This window comes from Triticum aestivum, chromosome 3B (genome assembly GCF_018294505.1).
Source record: "Triticum aestivum cultivar Chinese Spring chromosome 3B, IWGSC CS RefSeq v2.1, whole genome shotgun sequence".
NCBI lineage: Eukaryota > Viridiplantae > Streptophyta > Magnoliopsida > Poales > Poaceae > Triticum > Triticum aestivum.
Window position 1 is genome coordinate 622,084,152 of NC_057801.1, and position 9,409 is coordinate 622,093,560.

Genomic DNA, 9,409 nt, shown 5'->3' on the forward strand with positions numbered 1-9,409 from the left:
GGCGGCGGCTGAGTGGCGGCGGGGTGGAGCGGACGCTGTCCGGCGCGGGCCGGACACGTCCGTCGGCGCGGGGAGATCTGTTTTTTTTAGGAGGAGGACGGGGAGGAAGACGAGATCCGAAAGGAGGGGTGTATATATAGGCATAGAGGGAGCTAGGAGAGTCCAAATGAGGTGCGGTTTTCGCCCACGCGATCGTGATCGAACGCTCAAGGACATGGAGCAGAGTTTGGTGGGTTTTGGGCCAAATTTGGAGGGGTGTTGGGCTGCAACACACACGAGGCCTTTTCGGTCCCTCGGTTAACCGTTGGAGTATCAAACGAAGTCCAAATGATACGAAACTTGACAGGCGGTCTACCGGTAGTAAACCAAGGCCGCATGGCAAGTCTCGGTACAATCCGGAAATGTTTGATCCCCACACACGAAAGAAAGCTAGAAAAGGCCACCGGAGGAGAACGAAGCGCCGGAATGCAAAACGGACAACGGGAAAAATGCTCGAATGCATGAGATGAACATGTATGCAAATGCAATGCACATGATGACATGGTAAGAGATGCACGAAAAAGAAAAACGACACACGGAGACAAAGACCTGAACCCGAGAAATAAATATAACTTGACACCGGAAACGGCAAGAGTTGGAGTACAAATATGGAAAGTATATCTGGGGCGTTACAACACTCCACCACTATGAAAAGATCTCGTCCCGAGATCTAGGACTGAAAGAACTCCGGGTACTCAGAACGGAGGTGATCCTCGCGTTCCCAGGTAGCTTCACGATCGGAATGGTGAGACCACTTGACTTTGAGAAATTTGATTGCCCTGTTGCGAGTCTTGCGTTCAGTCTCTTCAAGAATAGCAACTGGATGCTCACGATAAGAGAGATCTTCTTGGAGCTCAATGTCCTCGAAGTTGACGGTGCGGTCAGGAGTCTTGAAACACTTTCGAAGCTGAGAGACATGGAACACATCATGAACATTTGCAAAGTTTGAAGGAAGCTCAAGTTGATAGGCGAGGTCGCCTCTCTTGCTGACGATCTTGAAAGGCCCGACATATCTGGGGGCAAGCTTCCCTTTGATACCGAAGCGACGAGTACCTTTCATAGGAGAGACACGGAGGTAAACGTGATCTCCGATCTCGAAAGCCAGATCATGGTGCTTACTGTCATAGTAGCTCTTCTGGCGGGACTGGGCTGCTTTGAGGTTATCACGAATGACCTTGCACATTTCTTCTGCCTCTGTGATCAGGTCATTACCCAGCAGCTGACGTTCACCGGTTTCAGACCAGTTGAGAGGGGTACGGCACTTCCTGCCATATAGAATTTCAAAGGGGGCCTTGCCCGAACTTGCTTGAAAGCTGTTGTTGTATGAGAATTCAGCATAAGGAAGACAGTCCTCCCACTTCATGCCGAAGGAGATCACACAAGCCCTGAGCATATCTTCAAGAATTTGGTTGACACGCTCGACTTGACCGCTTGTTTGAGGATGGAGAGCTGTGCTGAAGCGGATGTTGGTGCCCATGGCCTTCTGAAAAGAATCCCAAAACTTGGAGGTAAAGATGCTGCCACGGTCTGAAGATATCACTTGAGGAATACCATGCAGAGAGACAATACGAGAGGTATAGAGTTCCGCCAATTGAGCTGCAGTGATTGACTCTTTGATAGGCAGAAAGTGAGCCACTTTGGTGAGCTTGTCGATGACGATGAATATAGCATCATTGCCACGCTTGGACTTTGGAAACCCAGTCACGAAGTCCATTTCAATGTGGTCAAACTTCCATTCTGGAATGGCAAGAGGTTGGAGGAGACCTGCTGGCCTTTGGTGTTCTGCCTTCACTCTTCTGCAGACATCACACTCGTTCACGAATTGAGCGATCTCGCGCTTCATTCGAGTCCACCAATAAGCTTGCTTGAGATCCTGATACATCTTCGTACTACCAGGGTGGATGGAGAGGAGAGAGTTGTGAGCCTCGTTCATGATCACCTTACGAAGTTCACCTTTGGGCACAACAATTCGATCCTCGAAGAAGAGAGTGTCCTTGTCATCAAGTCGGTAACACTTGTACTTGGACTGACTCTTTGCAATACCAATCTTCACCTTCTTCACCATATCATCAAGAAGCTGGGCTTGGCGAATCTGGTCTTCCATGGTAGGAGAAACTTGAAGGTTGGCGAGGAAACCTTGAGGAACAACTTGCAGATTAAGTTTGCGGAAAGCTTCACAAAGCTCGGGTTGATAAGGCTTGAGAATCAGACTGTTGCAATATGCTTTTCTGCTCAAAGCGTCAGCAATCACATTAGCCTTGCCTGGAGTATACTTGATACTCGGATTGTACTCTTGAATCATTTTGACCCATCGAGTCTGCCTGAGGTTGAGATTAGGCTGAGTGAAGATGTACTTGAGACTCTTGTGATCAGTGAAAATATCCACTTTCCTTCCCAATAGAAGATGTCTCCAAGTCAACAAAGCGTGCACAACTGCCGCCAACTCGAGATCATGAGTGGGGTAGTTCTTCTCATTAGGCTTCAACTGGCGAGAGGTATAAGCGACAACTTTCTTCTCTTGCATCAGTACAGCACCGAGACCTTGGAGAGAGGCATCACAGAAGACCTCGTACGGCTTGGTTTCATCAGGCGGAGTCAGAACTGGAGCAGTGATCAATTTCTCTTTCAAAGTGTTGAAAGCAATATCACACTCCGGAGACCAAACGTACTTGACGTGTTTCTGAAGAAGATTTGAGAGAGGCTTGGCGATCTTAGAAAAGTTTTCAACGAATCTTCTGCAATAGCTTGCGAGACCGAGGAAACTACGGAATTGCTTTACGTTCTGAGGAGGTTCCCAATTCACAATTGCAGACACCTTCTCAGGATTCACGGAAATGCCCTTGGCAGAGATGATATGACCAAGATAAAGAACCTCATCGAGCCAAAATTCACACTTGGAGAACTTGGCGTAGAACTGATGTTCCCTGAGCTTGTCAAGAACCAAACGCAAGTGCTTGGCATGATCTTCCTTGTTCTTCGAGAAAACCAGAATGTCGTCGAGATAGACCAAAACGAAGTCATTGGTGTAGGGGCTGAAGATGAAGTTCATCATGCGAGAGAACGTCGGAGGAGCGTTGGCGAGGCCAAAAGACATTACGGTGTATTCATATGAACCAAAGCTTGTTCTGAATGCCGTCTTGGGAATATCTTGCTCACGAATACGAATCTGATGATAACCCATACGGAGATCAAGCTTGGAGAATACTTGAGCACCCTTGAGTTGTTCGAACAGCTCATTGATGTTGGGAAGTGGGTATTTGTTCTTGATGGTCTTCTTGTTTACTGGACGGTAATCAACACAAAGTCGACTCGATCCATCCTTCTTCTTCACAAAAAGAACACCACAACCCCACGGAGAAGTACTAGGCCGAATGAGACCCAATCTTTCTTGCTCATCGAGTTGTTTCTTCAGCTCCTTCAACTCTTCAGGTCCGAGCTTGTAAGGACGTTTGCACACAGGTTCCGTGCCAGGCTCAAGTTCAATAACGAATTCAACTGGCCGGTGCGGAGGCATTCCTGGGAGCTCTTCTGGAAAGACGTCTTGATACTCACAAACAACCGGAATCTGCGAAATAGCATCCAATTCACCCTTCTCATTGAGAGAAAACAACCGGATGGTATTATCCCGAGCAGCAAAGACAATGACATCCTCAGACGAATGAGTCAATTGAATCTGCCTGGCAGCACAGTCAAGATGTGCCTTGTGCTTAGAAAGCCAATCCATTCCGAGAATAAGATCAATATCCGAGTTGCCGAGAACAATTGGGGAAGAAAGGAACTTGTAGTCACCCAATGTGATAGTAACCTCAGGGACGCAGGTGTTAGCTGTCATCTGCTTGCCCGGTGACACAATTTGCAAGGAACTTTGCAGATACTGATAATCACACTCATACTTTGATGCAAAAGGTTTGGAAATGAAGCAATGCGATGCACCCGTGTCAAAAAGAACTTTTGCAGGAACATCGTTAACAGGAAGGTTACCCATGATCACATCTGACGAGTCCTCTGCCTGAGCTGCATTCACCATATTGACCTTGGCGTGCTTGGGATTGTGCTTGACCACAGCTGTACTTGCCGATCTGACAGGAGGAGGAGGAGGAAGACGCCTCTGGTTGGTACACTTGTTGGCATAGTGACCCTTCTGTTGGCACTTGTTGCACGTGACCTCTGAAAGCGGACGGTGATACGGAGCACTCGGTCTTGGAGCTTGAGACGAAGCCTTGTTCTGAAAACCTGGGTTGGGTGGGTGGGAGAAACCACTGCCACCTTTGCTCTTCTGCTGAAACGGCTGACGGAACGGAGGAGGAGGAAGCCAATACTTCTGCTGTTTGGCCACTTGAGTAGAGGAAGAAGGAGTAACATCTCTGGCACGCTTCCTGGAAGCATCACACCTCAACTGAGCAGCCTCTTTTTTAGTGCCATGTTGTAGAACTCATCGTATCTCAACGGATCAAAGAGGACAAGAGCGAGCTGAATTTCCTCACGAAGACCACCCCTGAACTGATAGATCATGCTCTTCTCATCAGGAACATCCTGCTTGGCAAAACAGGCGAGCTTCTGGAACAACTTGTTGTAGTCATAGACTGACAAAGAGCCTTGCTTCAGATTGCGGAATTCCTCACGCTTACTCTCAACCACACTTTGAGGGATGTGATGAGCGCGGAAATCTTGACGGAAATCGTCCCAAGTGATCAGACGTCCACCTCTGGAATCCTTGTACTGCTGGAACCACTCTGCAGCCAGATTTTTGAGCTAGAAAGAAGCGAACTTGACGAAATCTTCAGGCCTGACGTTGCTGCATTCAAAATGCTTGCCCAGATCCACTAGCCAATCGTCAGCATCGGTAGCCTCTACACAATTGCTGAAAGTCTTTGGACCATTTGCGAGGAACTGGTTCAGTGTAGCAAAGTGGTGCTGATTGTTGCCTTGATTCCCTTGACTGCCTTGATTCCACTCTTGGAGGATTTGCATGATCAACTGTGTATTTGCATTAGTAGCGGCCATCACAGCTTGCCATGCTTCCGGAGGAGGCGGAGGTGGAGGCGGATCAGGATTCGGAGTCGTGCGCGTTGGAGGAGCCATCCTGAAGAGGTTGACCACCATTAGCACATTGATAGACAACAATATAGAAGCTGAATCCAACGGAATGAAAATTGCAACATATAGTCTTCACATCCGAACAAAATGAACGAATGCATTCCTCTTCAAATGGTCACATATCCATAAATTGAGAAGCCACGTAGAATTAAGGTAGAGAAATAATTCAACAAGGTACGGATCAAGAACGAATAATCGGTAAGAAATCCCAATCTCAAACCAATATCCGTGGAAGAAGAACTAGAGCTACTAGAATTCCCACCTATGAAACTCCCGAACCTTTTCGGTTATGCAATCAGGTGTTGGGGATACAGGGGAAGCATAATATCTCACCCAAACTAGCAAATCCTACATCCAGCTGTATCCATCCTTCAACACATAACCAAGAAAAACTTCGGAAACCATCTACCTCAACCTTCGAAAAGCATCCGTTATACAAGTTATGGCAATACTCCCGAACTCCCGCCCCAGTACTGGGTGGCGTCGAGGTTATCTCACCAACGAACTGCATAAAGGAGATTTCCGATGTCGCGCACATATCTCAAGTATACCAGAATTGCAACGATAAAATTGTGACGACAACACCTCAGAGCTCAACTCCCCGGGACACTGCCACAACCCCTAAAGACAGGAGGCACCAAGAACAATGTTCTCGTCACAAAACCATCGGAACAAATCCAAAATACTCGCGTGATCCTAAATTTTTTTTTGTGAAATTTGAGAAGAGAAGAGTCAAAACTCTACGTCAGGATGCCTTACCAGAGCGATGAGGAGACTGGGAAGTAAAAATAATTCCTAAGCTCTCCGATATATAATTCCTAAGGACTCAAAACATTTTTCTAGACACAACTCGGCTGCTAAAAACGATCAAGCAATGGGGGCTCCTAAGGTCGGGGAAGGCTCTGATTACCAACTTGTAACGCCCTCGATGCGGCTATAGCTCCCACGTGTCGAGGCACGACTTAGAGACATAACCGCATTGAAAGCAATGTCGCAAGTCAGGCAATCATTACAACATCCCAAGTAATACATAATAAAAGGGGGAGATAACATAGTTGGCTTACACTCGCCACGTCACATCAGAGTACATAATTAACATCCATCAGACAAACACTCATGGCCCGACTACGGCGCCAAAATAGAAAAGAACCCAACATGCGACAAGGCCCTGAATCGATCCCCAACTAGGCACCACTACTGATCATCGGGAAAGGAAACATAATAACGCTGAGAGTCCTTGTCGAACTCCCACTTGAGCTCGTACTCGTCGCCTGGAGCGAAATCACCTGGACCTGCATCTGGAGTTATAGTATCTGTGAGCCACAGGGACTCAGCAATCTCACACCCTCGCGATCAAAACTATTTAAGCTTATAGGAATGGATAAGGCAAATATATGTGGAGCTGCAGCAAGCGACTAGCATATGTGGTGGCTAACTTATCTGCAAAAGAGAGCGAGAAGAGGAGGCAAGGTGCGAGCGAGAATCTAGAGGAACAACCTACGCAAGCATAACTCCAACACCGTGTCCACTTCCCGGACTCCGCCGAGAAGAGGCCATCACGGCAACACACTCAGTTGATTCATTTTAATTAATTAAGGTTCTAGTTATCTACAACCGGACATTAACAAATTCCCATCTGCCCATAACCGCGGGCACGGCTTTCGAAAGTTCAATCCCTGCAGGGGGTCCCAACTTAGCCCATGACAAGCTCTCACGGTCAACGAAGAAATAGACCTCCACCCGAGACACACCGATCAGACTCGGCAACCCGGTACAACAAGACAATTCGACAGGTTAAAACAAGACCAGCAACACCGCCCGAATGTGCTGACAAATCCCGATAGGAGCTGCACATATCTCTTTCTCAGGGCACACTCAGATGAGCGCTCCATACAACTAAAACCAAACCTCGAGTTTCCCCGAGGGGGCGCCGCACAGGACTCTAGTTTGAACCAACGCTCAGAGGAGCACTGGCCCGGGGGGGGTTAAAATAAGATGACCTTCGGGCTCCGGAAACCCAAGGGAAAAAGAGGCTAGGTGGCAAATGGTAAAACCAATGTTGGGCATTGCTGGAAAAGCTTTAATCAAGGCGAACTATCAAGGGGTTCCCATTATAGCCCAACCATGTAAGGGACGCAACAATCCGGGAACATAACACCGATATGACGGAAACTAGGGCGACAAGAGTGGAACAAAACACTAGGCGAGAGGCCGAGCCTTCCACCCTTTACCAGGTATATAGATGCATTACGATAACATAGCAATATAATGATATCCCAACAAGGAAAATAAATGTTCCAACAAGGAACAGCTCCAATCTTCACCTGCAACTAACAACGCTATAAGAAGGGCTGAGCAAAGCGGTAACATAGCCAATCAACGGTTTGCTAGGACAATGGTGGGTTAGAGGTTCAACATGGCAATTGGGAGGCTGACAAGCAAAAGGTAGGCATCGTAACAGTGGCAAAGCAAAAGAGCGAGCAAACTAGCATAGCAAAGATAGTAGTGATTTCGAGGGTATGATCATCTTGCCTGCACAGTTGTCAGAGTTGACTGGATCCTCACAAGCAAACTCAACGGGCTCCTCGGTAGCGAACTCGTCTCCCGGCTCTACCCAACAAGACAAACAAGCAACAAGGATACAATCAACCACGTGCAAGACCAAGCAATATGATGAAATGACGATATGCTATGCGGGATGCGAAATGCAAGATATGACAGGAAAAGCATGAACCTGGCATCAACTTGGAAAACCAAGTGTGCCACTGGATAGAGGGGATGAAATCGCTTGAAAACGATATAAAGATAATTGGAATCGGAGTTACGGTTTGGAAATGGCAAGCGTTTTAAGATATGACACCGGTCTGCGATTTACAGCAAGTAGGCGTCTAAATGCAACGAAATGAACATGCTACAGCCACCAAACATCAAAACAAAATACATGGCAGTGATGTACACAAGATGGTTAACAAAAGGCTACCACTGAGCCACGGCCAATTCATCCATTAAGAGGTTCAAACAAGCATGGCTAAAACGCAAATGCAAAACAGATTCCAGACTTAGTGAAATTAACACTAGTCTGACATTTCAGATCACGATGCTCTCTTCGGAGCAGCAAAACAACATGATACATGACCTGAATATGACAAGCAAAAACATGGCATGGAGCTACTCAACAAGCTTAACAAAACACCCAATGTGACCTGGGGCCAAAAGGGATCACAAAATATATTAACGGGCACACGAACATAGCTAAAACACAATCAGTTTTCAGACTTAGTGAAAACTGAGACATGCTGAAATATAACTCACGAAGGCATGTAAACGAGCTCGATGCACTCACCACGGTGCAAGTCATGGCAAGGCAAGCATACATCCATTAAGAAGACACAAAATACAAGCTAGACATGGCAAGAACAATGGCATAGCATGCACGGATCACTAACAATAGCATCGGCAAAATCGCAAACAAGTTGACGATCTGCCCAGATTAACAACGAAGCAAAAGTTGAGCTCGATTGAGTCAACCTAGAGCACTCCACATATGCAAACAAAGACATGTATGGATAGAGCATAACATAAATATCAAAACTCCCTCACTGATCATCCTCAAAAGAGGCACGGATCACTAGGAAACAAGCTGGACATATAGCATCATGAACTAAAATATCCCAGACTTAGTGAATATCACTAAGTCCCTGAAATCAGCAATCTCAGGTACCTCTCTTCGCAAGCTTGCACAAGACAACACACACATCCTAAAAATGCATGGGTGGCACCTCTGGAAAGAAGACAAAATGCTTAACAATTCATCCCAAAGGGGCACAGGCATATCATGCACGAATTAAACATGGCAAAAATGACAAAAGTGCATGATGAACTAACGGATCTGCAATCTACTCACGAAGCCTTCTTCTAACAGCATTTTGGGCAACAAGACGACCTCAAATACAAATGATGCAATGGAATGAAATGATGTACATGTCGAGGCGAAGATTTTGATATATCATATGCCTAAAACGGAGCTACGGATGCGGAGATATGAGCAGTCAAAGAATGCATAAAAAATCTGGGAGTTAGGGTTTAGGGGGAGAGGGGGTCAACCCCAGATCTAGATCCAGCGCACGGATCCCTAGGCGGCGCCGGAGTACTGTTCACGCCGGAGCTCCTGTAGCTCGCCGGCGAGGGGGCCGTGGCCGTGGCGGCTGCCGGCGACGAGGAGGCGGCGAGGAGGCGGCGGAGGGGCGCGGCGGCGGCCGGGCGTCGGTGGTGG